Source organism: Cucumis melo, chromosome 11 (genome assembly GCF_025177605.1).
Source record: "Cucumis melo cultivar AY chromosome 11, USDA_Cmelo_AY_1.0, whole genome shotgun sequence".
In the NCBI taxonomy this organism is placed as follows: domain Eukaryota; kingdom Viridiplantae; phylum Streptophyta; class Magnoliopsida; order Cucurbitales; family Cucurbitaceae; genus Cucumis; species Cucumis melo.
In genome coordinates, this window is record NC_066867.1 from 13144566 (window position 1) to 13161986 (window position 17421).

General features: G+C 33.4%; 1 long non-coding RNA gene across 2 annotated transcripts; it reads right to left on the bottom strand.

Annotated features, from left to right (window-relative positions):
- Nucleotides 1-1973: 1973 nt before the first annotated feature.
- LOC127144058 (uncharacterized) lies at nt 1974-6454 on the bottom strand. 2 transcript variants are annotated; one of them, XR_007815675.1, is made up of 5 exons: nt 6123-6454; nt 5948-6015; nt 5804-5853; nt 4790-4874; nt 1974-2219 (listed from the first exon to the last, which is right to left on the bottom strand). It is a non-coding gene; the product is annotated as an uncharacterized LOC127144058 (long non-coding RNA). The 2 variants fall into 2 exon arrangements; XR_007815674.1 differs by having other exon boundaries at nt 6111-6454.
- Nucleotides 6455-17421: the final 10967 nt, after the last annotated feature.

Genomic DNA, 17421 nt, shown 5'->3' on the forward strand with positions numbered 1-17421 from the left:
ACTGGTTCTGATGACAGGGATACATCGGCCTCTCTAGTATCCACCACGCTCGCTAAGATACCCCAAGTACCCTGACTGAGCAGTTTACTGGCCCTGATGGCTGAGATTACCTGAGGCAACGACTTTGACCCTCCTCCCTTAAATTTAAAACTGGCCATCGAGGGAGGGTTAAACGTTACCTCCTTACGTGAACAATCTATACTGGCGTGGTTAACGGCCAACCAGTCCATACCCAGGATTACATCAAAGTCCAGCATATCCAGAACTATCAGCGTTACTTCAATCACATGACCTGCTATCTCAATCTGACATGCCTTCACCTTTTCCTTCGACAACATACATTCCCCGGAAGGAGTAGATACTGACAGAACATGGTGTAAGGGCTCTACCTCTAAGCGGGCATGCGCCACAAACGCGGAAGAGATAAAAGAATGCGACGAACCCGAATCAAACAAAACTAAGGCGTAATGCCCCAACACTGGGAGCGTACCTGTTACTACTGTGCCTGCCTTCTCAGCCTCGGTCCTGTTGGTAGCAAAGACTCTACCCTGATGTGGAACACCTGCTCCCTGATTCTGCGCGATCCCCGTGACTCTCAACGGGCATCTATCGGCTGTATGACCCTCTTGCCTGCACTTAAAGCAGGTCCTGGTCCCGAATAAGCAACGGCCCAGATGGTGCTTCCCACAAGTGGTACACAACGGCTTTCCTCTGGCCGCCTCTCCTGTCTCAAAAGGTTTCTGCTGGAAGCTGCGAAACTCACCACCGGGTCTGAAATTCCGCTGTGGCACTGGAACAGGCTGCTGCTCAGCCTTCCTCTTCTGTCCAGACGTCGAACCTCTACCAGCGGTCTTAGACGAGTTGGCCCTCTCCTGTAAACTGAGATCCACTGCCAGGCGCAGTGCATCGGCATGAGTAGCAGGTCTGAAAGCTCGGACCAAACCCTGAATGTCCAGTCTGAGGCCTCTAACAAACTTGTCAGCTCTGGCCGCCTCGGTCGCTATCATCTCGGGAGCGAAGCGGGATAACATGTCAAACTCCGCATCGTACTGCTCCACGGTCATGTCACCCTGCTCTAAGTTCAGGAACTCCTGCCGCTTGGCATCTCTCAAACTGGCAGAGAAGAATTTCGCATAGAAACTCTCCTTGAACTGCTGCCACGTGATCTGACTCACATCACCACCTAGCATCCTCTCTGTGGTCTCCCACCATGCAGTACCTCTGTCAGTCAACATAAAAACAGCACACTGAACCTTCTGATCCTCAGGGCATTTCATGTAACGGAATATGGTTTCTAAGGACGATAACCACATCTGAGCCCTGGTGGGGTCCTCCAAAGACCCATCGAACGTCGTGGGATTATACTTCCTGAAATCCCTCAGATGCTTAGCCTCTGCCGACAACTGATCCGGCACCAACTGGGGCGCAACTGGTACTGGAGCCGGAGCTGGAGCAGGAACTCGTGCTGGAGCTGGCGCCGGAGTTGGCGAGGCAGGCTTCTGCTGCTCCCGCATCTGCATAATCATATCTCTAAACCTCTGCTCCATGGCGGCTAGGTCCGCATGAGTAACTGGCGCAGCCGGGTCAGGGGCTTGGGCTACAGGGTGCACCTCAGGCTGAACGCGTCCTGCTCCCCTTCCTCGGCCTCCTCGGCCACCCCTACGTGCACCCCTCCTTGGTGGCATTTTCCTAACAACCACCAAACGATTCCCTTTAGTCATAAATGGTAATTGAATTTGCAGTTTAACTTAGGTAAGGTAATGCATGTAGAGTTATACATATACTTTCATGAGAGCGTACCTGACGAGCGACAAGGATCGTTTCAGCCATAAGGACACCAAACACAGACTCACATTATAAGTCAGTCTACAGAACCTAAAACTTAGGCTCTGATACCAACTGTAACGACCCAACTTTTCCGGACTAAGCTGAGGTCACTACCAAATATCGAAACTCGACCATTCAACATAAAATTTAAAACAGACCAGTTACGATTCATTAAAACATTAGAAACCTTACAAAAAAAACAGTTTCGGGCCCTATTTCGAATAAATCAAGAAAGTCACAAAATAAAAATATCAAGGCACCAGTTCAAAATCACAAGTCAAAATATTCAGACAAAATACATAGCGGAAGCGATTAAGAAAACCAGACGCGTCCATATGGCCTTCACGCATCCTTCCTGCCTCTCGTCGGTCTGCCCCTCGCTGTACCCCTACCTGAAAAGTTAAAGAAGAGAAAGGGTGAGTATTAACATACCCAGTAAGGGACCCACTACTGGGCCCGTTAGGGGACAACAGTTAACTTCCTATTCGGGGGTACCCTACATATCAGTCTAGTGCTCCCGAAGGATGCACATATCAGTCTAGTGCTCCCGAAGGATGCACATATCAGTCTAGTGCTCCCGAAGGATGCACATATCAGTCTAGCGCTCCCGAAGGACGCACATATCAGTCTAGTGCTCCCGAAGGACGCACATATCAGTCTAGTGCTCCCGAAGGACGCACATATCAGTCTAGTGCTCCCGAAGGATGCACATATCAGTAAGGCACACTACCCCATAGATGAAGCTAACCGTTACCCCTCAGTCCAAACTAAACTGTCTACATCAATCACATCCCAACGGCATTCATATCACAGTCCCGCCATAGGCTTTATCAGTCAGATAGTATAAGTTTAAACATCTACACCCTCAGTTGTTATATGCATTACCGATTCACACACCAATAGGGAAAACCCTAGGACCAATCGACTAACCAACCAAAACCGGACTCACGGTCCATCCCCGTCCAAATTCCATGAACCATATCCAGACCGGTGTTTACTACATACTGAACCATAACTTCAAGGTCCATCAACATAAAATCTCAATCCAAAATTTTCAGTCACAGTATATTCACATCAGACAGCATATAATATCAGTATTTAACAGCCAACACGCATACAGTTATTCAGTACAGTCACTAACGTGTAATTCCCTGTGAATTACTACGTTTTCAGCCTGGACTCGGGGTCCAGTAGTAGGAAAACCCTTACCTGATACTCGGTTATGCCTCTCGATTGAATCCACGCTCAACAGATCAACCTAAACGAAAACACAACGGTTTTAGTTGATGACGTTAGTAGCAGTTGTTTTAAAAAGGTTATCCGTTGACTTACTCAAGGAAAGGAAGCTTTCTCCAACCAGGGCTGCCGCGGAACCCGAGGACTTAAGCGTCAACTCTGTACTACCTTCAAGGGAGAAAAGTAGGGCCACATCTTAATCCAACATTCAAACTCGAATCGGACGAGGTAACATTAGGGAATTCATCAAAACAACCCTTACCGAAGACTCACCGTGAACCGAAGTGGAGGAAGGAAGGCTTAGGTGGCTCGGCTCGGCTCGGCTTGAACTCGGCTCGGCTCGGCTCGGCTCGGCTCGGCTCGGCTTGGCTCGGCTCGGCTTGACTCGGCTTGGTTCTCGGCTCGGCTCGGTTCGGCTCGGCTTGGCTCGGCTCGGCTCGGCTCGGCTCGGCTCGGCTCGGTTTGGCTCGGCTCGGCTCGGCTCGGCTCGGCTTGGTTCTCGGCTCGGCTCGGCTTGCTCGGCTCGCGGCTCGGCTCGCGGCTCGACTCGCGGCTCGGTTCACTCGGCTCGCGGCTCGGCTCGCGGCTCGCTCGGCTTGGAGCTCGGCTCGGAAAAGGATGGCGGCTCGGGTACGGCTCGCGGCTCGGGTACGGCTCGCGGCTCGGGTACGGCTTCACGACTCGGGTACGGCTTCACGATCACCTTGGCTGCGCGCGACGACGGACAAAATCAACACGGCGATGGCGGTTCTCCCTCTGTTCTCACTCGACGACGGCCGGAAGGGAAAAACACGACGAAAATGGAAGGACGGTTTGTTCGAGTGCACAAGATGAAGAGGGAGAGAGAGAGAGCATCGGAAATAGATGGAGGCCGCGGCGGAATCCGCTTCGACGTTCGTGGACAGAGGCGGAGACGAAGGCAGACGACCACCACACGGACGGAGACGGAGACGGATATGTGCGCGAACGGAAGGGAAAAGAGAAAAGAAAGAAAATGATGGGGCTGCGATGGCGGAAGAAGAAGAAGGAAGAGGAGGAGCGGCGGCGGCGCGAGGGAGAGAAAACGAAAATGGAGGGGGGGGGGGCTCGCGCGCGCGTTTTAGGGTTTCTCTTTTCCTTTTTTTTTTTTTTTTTTTTAAAATATATATATATATATATAAACGAAATAAGTATTAATAAATATTAAATTATTAATATTAAATAATTTAAAATAAATAATAATATATATATTAAATAAAAATAATAATAATAATAAAGTAATAATAATAATAATATATTAATAATATTAATATTAAATAAATAATAATTTTAATATTATGTAGTAATAATGTTATTGTTTAATAACATTACTATAATATTAAATAATAATAATAATTCTAATATTAATATTATAACAAATAAAATAAATATTAATAATAATAATATAATTAATATTATATTATTATTATATCAACTTACCAACATTTTAGAATTCTGAATAATTTACATAAAACGAGAAAATTTTTACCTTAAATTTTCGGAGCGTTACATAAAAACTCAAGAAAGACCCTGTTCAAAATTCATTAAAACTCAAGATATAATAAAAATCGTCTTTGAGCCTTATTTCAAATCAATTTCAAGAGTTTTAAAACATAGTCTACATAATTTCAAATGAAACAAATAAATGAATGTTCTAACCAAAACTTAAATTTAAAATCCTCAAAACGAAAATAACAACGACATTTACCAGAAGCAATAAAACTTGACATTCCCATATGGCCTTCACGTATCCTTCTTGCCCCTCGCCGGTCTGCCTCGTACGATGCCCTTACCTGAAAAGTTAAGCAAAAGGGTGAGTATAAAAATATACCCAGTAAAAGACTCACTACTGGTCCTACTAAGGAAAACAACGGTTAGCTTCCTATTAAGGGGTACCCTACAACATAACAATCTCGTGATCCCGTGGAGTACACATATCAGTCTAGTGGCCCCGTCGAATCCACATATTAGTCTAGTGATCCCGTTTGATTCATGTATCAGTCTAGTGCTCCCGAAGGATACACATATCAGTCTAGTGCTCCTGAAGGATACACAACATGAGGTGATACTGTAGGACACCGTGCCTACAGAGTACGCTACCCTATAGATAAGGTGAACAATTATTCCCTAAATTCAATCTCAACAGTCTACAACAGTCACATCACAATATAGCGCAATTAACAATCTCGACTCTAAGCATAATCGGTCAGACAGTCTAGGTTCAGTCATTAAATCACTTCATCATTAAGTAGTTACACCTGACAATCACATCGCCTCAGCTTAAACAATAATACAAAATACAAGTGATCTACACTATGCAAAACGTCTAATTCAGTCTACAATACAATCCATCAGTAAATTTACAACCTACACATGATGGTCCTGAATACTTAACCCATCAATAGTACAACTCAACCACATGCATAGACTACCTAGAACATTCAGATATCACTACCCCATTCACAGCACAACCCAACGATTGATCTAAGTTACATATAGCAGTCACATCCTCAACATCTATCTTCAGTCAACAGCACAACCCATCAATGAAGAAAAAGAACTACGCTTAGCAGTCATGTCATCCAAAACCCGTTAAGAGTATATCATTACTACTTTTTACATGAACACATAACCATTAACCCAATATAGCCTCTAAAACATGCTTTCATATCATTTACTATGTTTAAATTTCGTTTTTGAGTCCAGTAGTAGGAACACTTACCTTTGATTTAGTTGTGCTCCTTAACCAGTATCAAGATCCAACGAACCAACCTAACATAACATAGCGGATCCAAGGAATAAATCAAATTCTCCCCTAAACCAATCCTTTCATCTAAAGCACATAAATGCACGCTCACAAGCTTACCCAAGTAAATGGCAAAACGGACTCCAAATCAAGCTTGTCGGAAATCCTAGAAATTCGAGCGCTAACACCTTCAAAGATTTAATTGTAGTTTAACCAATTAATCTGACATTCACAATTAAATAGCCATAAGAATAGCCACAAAACTCATAATATTTATCCTTACCACAAAACTTACAACGAGGAAAAAGCGGCAGAACACCAAGTGATTCGAACGACGGTGAACAAGGGAGAAACAAGTGAGGCTCGACTAGAAAGAGGAGATGGCTCGGGTCGGCTCGGGTCTGGTGCACGGCGCGAAGAGAGAAGGAAGTGGGATTGAGATGGCCGACGGTCTACAGGCGTGATGGTGGCGGCTTGCACGAACGACGAAGGAGGAGAAAAGATTGGAGGTAGCGTGCAGCGGTGCTGGAACAAAGAAGAAGGCGGGTTGAGGAGGAGGTGAAGCAAGTTTCATGCGGATAGAGAGACGTATGACGACCCCTTCACAGGGGTAAGAGAAGAAGCTGAAATTCGGGGGGGGGGGGGGGGGGGGGGGCTGCGGCTGGAGTGAGGAAGAAGAAGAAATTTTTAGGTTTTTTAAATATAATAATAATAATAATAATAATAATAATAATAATAATAATAATAATAATAACAACAACAATAACAATAATAACAATAATAATAATAATATAATGTATATTATTTTATATTATATTATATTATATTATATTATTATAAAACTTATTTTCCTCATTTTTCTTTTCTTTTCTTAACCTAAATAACTCAACACCTAAAAGTTTAAATTCTCAATAACTTAAAGTAGTTATGTTGGGAACATACCTCAAAATTTCGAGGCGTTAAAGAAAAGCTTTAAAGGTACGATCTTCTTTTAACTCTAATTTTAATTTGTTTAATTTGGGTATAGTGTTGCATGTTAATTTTAAAATTGTTTAGATGCAATTAGGGTTAAATAGATCTGTATTTCTGCTGGGCATGTCTCTCGCTTTCCATCACTTTAATATGATTTATTTTCTAATTTTATAGCATGCACATTATTTAATTACATTATTTGCAATCATTTAGAGTAACTTTGTTCAAGACGTACTCAATTACTCGATGTACGTGATTTATAAGATTTGAGTTCATGTGTGATTAAACTTTGGTAAATGTAGAACATATTATTCGGCAGATAACACAACTCAATATCGCAGACACGGATCGAAGATGTATTCGATGGAGACGATGATGATAGGGCGTGAATGTTGTAGAGGGAGATCAGGATCATGCTTAGTTCATAATTGTAAATTTTAATTCATATGAACTCAAAATTTGCAACCTTATTTGCACCAAAATTATGGTTATATTAGAAACTTAAGGGAAAAAATAACACTTGAAAGCTTAAAGAAAAAAGTCACTTAAAGATGTACAATTTTGTTTTTTCAAAATTTGTTCAACTGAAATAGCTTAAAATGTACAACCAAATGTGTTGCATCAAAAATACAAAATTTTGTGATAGGTGGGAATACTTGTCGAAGAGTTAAAAATTCGAATAACTTTTCTTTATACTTCAAATAATAAGTTAATTTGTGTATTAATAATTTTTTTTAAAGGAAGTCATGTATCAGGATACATAACTTCATTTAATCCAGCTACACCATTTGTCCCAATCTTCAACCACGTAAGGTGTGACTGGATTAAAGGAAGTTATGTACCGGAGTATATGACTTCATTTGCCACAAAAATCACCCGATTATTGACAATAGTTTCATCTTCACCCTTATTTATTTTCATATCTTTTCTACGTACCCTATTTTTTACAATAGTTTTAAAGAAAAATATTATTCTCGAACTTTCTCCATCTTATCATTTACTATAGTTTAAATAAGATGTCGCCATCAAAATAAAAAAAATTAAAAGAAAAAAACTATATAATAACTCAACTTTGGACACAATACAAAAGCATCATCAAAACCTTGTTTTTAAAATAATCCAAAAATATGAAATCAATTAGAACTTTGCTCCTACTTTCTTTATTTCCCATTTAGCAAGGATGGCAATTGGATGCAACTTGATGGCTTTATTATTTTTCAAATAAATGTGAGATATATGTCAAATTTTAAGAAAAAAAAAATGAATGAAAGAGAAAAGAATTATGCTCTGGTTGATTTGTGCTCATTGCTGTCGAGGGCTAACTTTTATGTGGAGAAATAAATTGGATGTCTTGTTATATATCCCTTTTTATAGCAACAGCATGGTTACAATTTTAATTCTCATCTCCATTCTTTCTTTTCCAAAAACAACTTTCTTTTAACGCCTCGTTTCTGAAAAAGCAACTTTCTTTAATGCATCCTTTGAGGGAAGAAAAAGAATAAGAATAAGGAGGGAAAGATTATGAAAATGGATTATATATGAAAAGAAAATAATTATGATAAACTTTGTTCGGAAAAGGATTATGGGGATTATGTGATAATCCTTATTTAAGGGAAGGAATACATGAGAAGGATTATGGCAAAAAAAAATTATTATTATTATTTTAAATTCGTACAAATGTATTGTTTTTAATTCGTATTGTAAATTTAATACACAAATATTCGTATTTTAATTCCCAAAATTTTGAATTTGAATTTTTTATCAAAAAACATGTTTCATTAGCTTTCATAAATACGATGTCAATTTTAAACGTTTTGTACGCAATCTTAAAGTACCAAAAAACTAATTGATGTGTTACGTGCGAAAAAAATTATATTTATTTTTTTAAAATTGATGTCTTAAGTGTAATATCAAGAAATTTACGTATCGTTACAATCACTTTAAAAAAATTATTATTATTTTTTAAAATTCGTACGTACGTATATTTTTTTTTAATTCATACTAGAAATCTAATACACAAATATTTGTATGTTATTTATCAAAACTTAAATTTTTTATCGAAAAACATGTTTCATTAGCTTTCGTAAATACGATGTCAATTTTGAACGTTTTGTACGCAAGCTTTCTGTGCCAAAAAATTAATTGATGCATTACGTATGAAAGAAATTACACCTGTTTTCTTTTAATTGATATTGTAAGTGCAATATCAAGAAATTGTGTATCGTTAACAATCGATTTAAAAAAATTTATTATTATTTTTTTAAAATTTCTACAAATATACTTTTCTTTTTAATTCATATTGTAAATCCAATACATAAATATTCATATTTTATTTACCGAAATTTGAAATTTTTATCGAAAAACATGTTTCATTTAATTTCGAACATTTTGTACGCAAGCTTTCCTTGTCAACAAATTAATTGATGTTTATGTGCGAAAGAAATTACGTCTATTTTATTTAATTTGATGTTGTAAGTGTAATATCAAAAAATTCTGTATCATTAACAATCAATTGAAAAAAACACGACCAACATAATAGTATTGAAACGAAATGAAATACAGGAAAAAATATTTTTTTTCGAATGCAGTTAAATGGTGAATGTCGATTACATTAGGATAATGCAAAATAACAAAAAATAATGAAAACCAAAACAAAAACAAGTCATGTGGTTCAATCGCACAGACAATCACGAGTTATTGCGCAGAATGATCCTGTGGTAAGCAAGCTTCATTTCATCGGACAACTCTATTTTGATATATGATATTAAAATAATAAAAATAATAGTAATAACAATAATAATAATAATAATAAACTGTTAATTTAAAAAAATAATAATAATGACACACGGAGGAAGAAAGAGAGGGATTGAGAGTAAGAAATTGAAGGATTATTAAGGAGAAACAAGGAGGAAGAAAGAGAGGGATTAAGAGGAAGAAAGAGAAGGATTGAGAGTAAGAAATTGAAGGATTATGGGAAATTGCCAAAAATAGGTTAAAAAAAAGGGTTAAATGACTTTTGGGATAACTTTTTAAAAGAAGAGTTTTAGGACAATTTAGGTGTGAATGAACAAAAATGTTCTTCATTAAATTTCTCTCTCTCTTTTCCTTTCCCTCTTTCCATTTCCCTCTTTATTCCTTGCCCAAATGTAGAAAGTATTATTTTAGTCCTTTCCTTTCCTTTTTTTTCTTTTCCACCCCAAACATTCCCTAAAAGTGATTGTTACTTAAACTTAATTTATTAGAAGCAATTGTTAAGTTATGATGCTCCAAATTAAACTACATTCCTATATAAATGTCGAATTAACCTTTGATTTATATATTGTGACAATTTTATTTAGGTGAACATATTGTTAGTTCGGCTTCTCTAAAAGAAGTTAAAGAAAATAAAACATTTTTCAAACTTGTTTAGAAAGTTCAACTAACAATTAATATAAAGTATAAACTACCTAACATCCACAAATTAAGATTATTACTACACATTTTTTAAATAGTCTTTTACTCTAAATAACTTAGATTTATGAATCATTCTTAGTCTTTCATTACATTCGTAAACCAAAGTTTTCTTATATTACTTTACATTTCAACCTATTGAAATAGGACAATTGAAACGAATAAAATCATTAATTAATTAAGTGTATAATAATATCTCTAAAGAATTACACACATAGTAAAATCTATTAAGTACAGAGCTTATCACAAATACAACTTCTTTTATTGATTATAAAAAAATTTTATTCATTAGCCAATATAACATTCAATACAAAGTGGGAATACAATTCTTTTGCACATGAAGTGAGACCAAGAAAGAAATGTATACAAACAATTAAGACTAAAGTATGTTGCATAGCTTATAGTATTGAATATTGACGTAAATCCTTAAAAAAGTAGTTGATGTTTCTCTTTTAGTTGCCCCACTAGTTTAAAGTAGTCAATAATTGGCTCATTGTAAGGGTAGGGGAGGGGGCAAGGCAAGGCAAGGTGATTGGAATCGAACTCATCCAATCACAGATCGAAGCAAAGAAGAGCACAGTCAGCACAGATATTGTGTGCCACGTGTCAGGAAATGATTTGGTGTAAGGTCCATGTGTGGAGGGATCCATTTTGGTGGGCCAGGTCACCGCCCATTCCAAAAGAGAGATAGCATTTTGCATACTTTTGACAACACTTTCTGGCACTTTGCCCCCACCCCCTAACCATAGTCACTCATCATGCCTGCCTGCCTCTCTAACTTTCAAAAATTATATATATTTAGAAAAGAAGTCACATTCTCTTAGCATTTTACATTACGCCCCTTCAAACCTATTTTTGAATAGATATCTCTTAAGATGTTGGATTGAAATTGAAACTTCAGAAGATGTATGTAGTGATTGTAGATGGTGTAGTAGTTGTCGCCACGTACCCGAGACGACGCGGAGCGGCTGACGTCCTTAAAAAGGGTTTAATTTTAAAAACGAAAAAAGAGGAGTCGTCACCAATCTTTTTTACGGTGTGATTGGACACCGAAATAAAGTGAATCGTTTTAAATAAAATAAAAACTGGTCTACGAAAAAATTTGAGTTGAGTTCGGGAGTCATTTGTGTACGGGGAAGGTGTTAGCACCCCGTAACACCCGTTTAGAAAACGGTGGCCAAATTTAATGTCTTGAATAAAATTCATTTTTTTTAAGAACTATGTCTTATTTCATTGCTCACTACTCTAATATTTGGAACAATGATCCCATAAAATAAGTGGGATACACCCATTAATTAGACTATATTGAGGAAAAATTCCTCACCTTAAGAGAATGAGAAATTATTACAATTTCTCAAATTCTATCCTAGGCTAGTCTTCGAATAATGTTTTTTTAAAACATTGATTAAATATATTTTCTCTTGGGATCAAATCTCGGACTCCCAAAGATATTAATCCCTCACCTTAAGAATCTAAAAATAACGGATTCTCAGAAATTTCTAGATTCCATCGTAGGATTTTTTTAGCGAAATCGACATGAGATATTATAAAAAAAAAAAAAAAAGTAGATTAGGAAACCTTATGAAATATATATTTAATTTTGAGTTTAAAAGAAATAATTTTAAAGCAAAAAGAAAAAAAAATATAAATGGTTTAAAGAGAAAATTTTAAAAAAAGATTTCAAAATTGCATACAAATATGGTTAAAAGTATTTTAAAATTTTTAAGAATTTTTAATGAATGTCAAATAAAAATAACAAATATATCACACAACAAATTAGGCAAATAATTTATTATATTAATGCATGCATATGCTAAATATAACGATAGTAATAAAAATAAGTTAAAAGAAAAGGAAAAGAAAAGATACATAATAACGATAAATAAAATAAGGGAAAAAAATGAAAAGAGAACTAAATCAGAAAAAGAAATATGTAAAAAAAATTAAATAAATAAGTGAAGAGAAGAGGACATAGGGATGATAGTAAATTGAAAAAATAAAAAAATTATGAAATGAAATAATAATAATGATAATAAAAATAAAAATAACAAAAAATTAAAGAAAATCACAAATATAAAAAAATAAATAAAAATTATATATATAATAAAAAACAAAGGTTATTCTAAAAATAATATTTATAATAATACTAATAAAATTATAAACCAAATTAAACAATAAATAAATTATAAAAAAAAAAAAAAAGAAACAGAAGAGTGGCGGCAGTTGCCGCCACCTAAAAGAAAAAGAAAAGATATATATATATATATATATATATATATATATATATATATATATATATATATATATAATAATAATAATAATAATAATAATAATAATAATAATAATTTTAAAAATTATACATAAAATTTAAAATTTTAAAAAACTAAACTTAATTAAATAAATGAATAAATTAAAAAAAAAAGAAAAAAAAAGAACCGAGAGTGGCGGGTGGCAAGGTTGCCTCCACCCTTTTGTGGAGAAATATGTTTCTTCAAAACTTTCACACGAATTCTCTGTATAGAATTTCTCTAAAACAATTTTTTTTTAGAGATTCTCTCTAAAGCAATTTTTTCTTCAAGAATTTCTCTAAAACAATTTCTTCTCCCATTTTTCAAATTACAAAGGACCCGGGGTGTGCAACAAATTAGGAAAATTTAATAAGTATAAAATCAAATTAGATATTATGTAATTTTATTAATTTTCTTTTTTCTAAATTAGTAAAAATATGATATTGAAAGATTTTGTCCAAAATAATTTTTTTTCTTTTTTCCTAAAGTGATAAAGATAACTCAAATATCGTATTAAAGTTTTTTGTATAAAATAAATTATCCTGCTTTTCCTAATATGATAAATCAAAAGAGATTTTGTATAAATAAATTAATTTATTTTTTTTTTCTAAAGTGATAAGTCAAAAAAAATGATTTGAATTTTTTTTTAAATAATAGATATTCTCATTAATAACTTTATTTTCCATTTTAATAAAAAGATAAGAAAAACATAAGATTTCATATTATTACAAAAAGATTTTACCTTTTTCTTTTTTTTAACAAAATAAATTAAGGAAATATCTTAACCATTGCCGCAATTAATAATTTAAAGAATAATAAAAAAATGTAGGATAAAATTAGGTGGCTACAGTAGTTATTTTCATTTAAAGTCATATTTAGATCTTAATTTTTCTCTAAAAATAATCATTAATTGATTTTTACTCTAAGAATAGTTTTGAAATGTTTATGAAATATCACGATTAATATTAAAAAATAAATATTTTTAAAAAGTTTGACAAAATTTCATGTGTTTTTCTTTTTGTTTTTGAACTTGTTAATTGATTTTTTTAGTTTACCATGTCACTCCTTTTTGCTACAATTTGGTGTGAAGCTAGTCCTTATAATAATCATGCTAAACATGCTTATGGTAGATAATTGAGATAGTTGATATAAAATAAACTTTATATAAAAAAGAAAAGGAAAAGGAAAAAGAATAAAATGCACAAGTGTTGAAAGTTTTGGGCGATATTAGAGTAATGGTTAGAAAGTCGACAACCTTAAGTTACGTAGAAAAGGGATGGCTGCTTAGGTGGCCTCCACCTCAACCAATCATACCTAGCCCTTCATAGACTTTTTGCCATGTGGCGGCCAAGTGGATCCCTCCTTTTCATAATCTCTTCATCTTCCATCGTTCATAAGGAATCACATTCACTAGGTGGGTCCCTTATTTGATCAATGATAATTTTCAAACAACCATTATTTAATGTGCCACATCACTATATTATACGTTTTTTCGACGGAAGTACATTTTCTGTGTTTCACGAATTCTTCATACCCAACTTATTAATTCCATTCTATCAACATATTCGCTTTTAGAAACAGAGAAGAGTTCACTACTATTAGAAATAATATTTTTAAAGATTAATATATATATATATATATATATATATATATATATGATAGTGTGAATATTATACTTTCATTTTGTTCTAATAGTTTTCTCGTTATTCCACATCGTCTTTCTCAGTTATTTCAAATAAAATATTTTAATGAACAAATAAATAAATAATGGAATTGAAAAGGGATGAAGCCAACCAAAAATTTGAGGCGTATTTGTTAGGACAATTATAATATGTAACAATTTTATTTTGGCATGCCTATTAAGATATTTTTTTTGTTAGAGTTCTTTTATCTTTTATTATTTATCTTTTATTATTGGTTGATATACTATTTAAAAATTTTATATCACTATCCTTTTGGACACACCTATTACTAATAAATAATTTGATAATAAATTTATCATTGTTATATCAATTTTGCATGTTTATTATTTATAATCATTATTAATAGATACCTTCTCTAATGAATTAATAAATTTAAATTGGTGATATATAGACATTTATCATTAATGGTTTTTTTTCTTTTTTTTTTTTTTTAACAACCGGAAAGATATCGTAAGTATTTTTAACTTTCAAAACTTTTTATTAAAGTAGTATGTAAAATTGTGTCCTATCTTATTGTACTGAATTTTTTATTATTTTGATATTCTTATTTTAGTTGTAGACTACTACGGTTTTTTCAAACTATATGATCATCAAAACATTTGTGTTGAAGGTTAAGTAATGAAAGGGTTGAGGTTAAAACTCATTAGGGTCCCCATGTGAAAGGTAATTCATCAATAGTGTAAAATGTAGGAAGTGCGTAGTGAAAATAAAAGGTTCCTTTCTTTGTTTTTTTTTTTTTTTTTTTCATTACAAGATTTTCATCAAAACTGTGCACAAGCACAACGATCAATGTTCTGCAGATTCCTTGAAGAGAACCTAAAATGTTCATAGTTAGTTAGGAATGGATTGATCAATGACTTTAGTAAGGATCTCTTTTCCACTATGAGAGAAGAAATTGAGGTTTCAACTTAAACATTTGTCAAACTCCAACTCTCACTCTATCTAAGATTTTACATTTGTTACGAGATGTTGAGCAAGATGTAAACCCCAAAATGAGAGAGCTTAAAATTTATAAGTCTTATTAATATCGTCATAAACGAAGATTTGTTTGAGTTAATAGTTTCCCTTGAGGCCTTGATTTTCATAGACTTGGTAAAAATGAATGGTTAAAAATGTAAGAAACAGAAAGCGTTGGTAGAAATGAATGGTAGCGTTTGTCGGCTTGCACACTCCCGACTGCACATAGCACAGAAATTCACACCTCACGATGCCTTTCGTTAACATAAATACATAAATAATCACAAAAATATATGCCTGCTACTTTATTATTTTACGGAAACTTACGTACGAAAACTTTAAATGTAACAAAATATCAAACTATTTACGATACGTACAATTAATTATTTTTAAAATTTTTTAGGTTTGTCTTTTCATTTTTTTTTTTGCGATTCGTCTTTCTCTTGCTATTTCATCTTTCTCTACGATTTTGTCTTTCTTCTTTCCTATTTTTTTCTGCAATTTTTTTTCATTATCTTTCTTATTTTTCAATCTTTTATTTATGTGGTTTAATCTTTTCATCATTTTTTTCTTTTCCTCTTCTTTTTTTCGCTTTTCCATCGTCTTTCTACTTTTCCTTTTTTTTTTCCTGCAATTTATTTCTATCGTCTTTCTTCTTTTCTTTTCTTTTTTTACGTCGTATACAAAAAGTATAAAATCTAAAAGATCATGAATAAAGAATCTCGAAAAAAATCATTTAGATTGGAGTAGTAAATGTAAACTATCGTGTAAAAAAGACAATCGTGTAAAAAAAATAAAAGATCTTGTATGAAGAATTAAAAAAACATCATTTAGATTGGAGTAGTCAAATGTAAACGATCGTGTAAAAAATATTGTGTATAAAAAATCTTGAAAAAAAAATCATTTAGATTGGAGTAGCCAATAAACGATTGTTTAAAAGAAAAGTAAACGAACGTGTAAAGAAAATAAAATATCGTGTATTAAAAATCTTGGAAAAAAATCATTTGGGTTAGAGTAACCAAATGTAAACGATCGTGTAAAAAAATAAGTAAACGATTAGTAAAGAAATCTAAACGATCGTGTACCAAATTTTGAAAAAAAAAATCATTTAGATTTGGGTCCGTCTAACCAAATTTAAATGTAACCAAATTAAACGATCATGTAACGAAATAAAACAATGAAATTGAAAAGATAAATTGTAGCCTTATCTAATTGATCGCGTATAAATTGTAGTCCTATCTAAATGATCGTATATAAATTGTAGCCATATCTCAACGATCACATATAGATTGTAATCATATCTAAACGATCACATATAAATTGTAGCAATATCTAAACGATCGCATATAAATTGTAGTAATTTCTAAACGGTCACAAATATATTACGCGCTATTGACGGCGTGATTGACGGGGCATATTTGATATTTTACACAATGGACCTCTAGGCTTTTTTCGTTTTTGAAATTGTAAATATTTTGCCACTTTTTTATATTTTTGAAAAGATCCCGTTATTCTATATTTGTTTATTTATTTTATTGATTGGCTCATTACTTTTGGTATTAAATTATTGAAGATTTTGTATGATTTGAAAAAGAATAAAAAGGATAAAAATTAGTCTAATAAAACGCTTATAAATAGTTAGAGTACGAACTATTTACCAAAATTTTATCAAAACTGTATACATTATTTATGAGCTTTTATAACTAAAACTTTTACCTTCAAAATTATAAGTTTTAATTTGGAGAAGGGTAAAAAATGACATATTTGTCTAAATATAGCAAAAATTTTTATTGTATGAATGATAGACACTCATATGTTTTTATTAGAGACATTGATATTTATAAATGATATTGATAGATAACAATAGAAGTTTATTAGTGTCTATTACCGATAGAATCCAAAATTTTATCCTATTTTATGAATATTTTAATTTATTTTACTATATTTTAAAAGATTCATTGAACCAAATTTATATATACACACTTGGATTATAAATCATTAAATCTAATTACTTAGAAAAAATGGAGTGAATTTTGATATTTTTTAAGGAGGAAAAAATAATGTATTATTAATTCAAATTTTATCCTTTGGATCCAAGGATTGTTGGGTATCTATAAGCTCAACTTAATTATTTGATTTCACATAAATTATGATTCATGTTGTGCGTAAATTAGAAATAAAGAATATTCATCTACATGTCCTAAACATTGAGTTTAGCATTAAA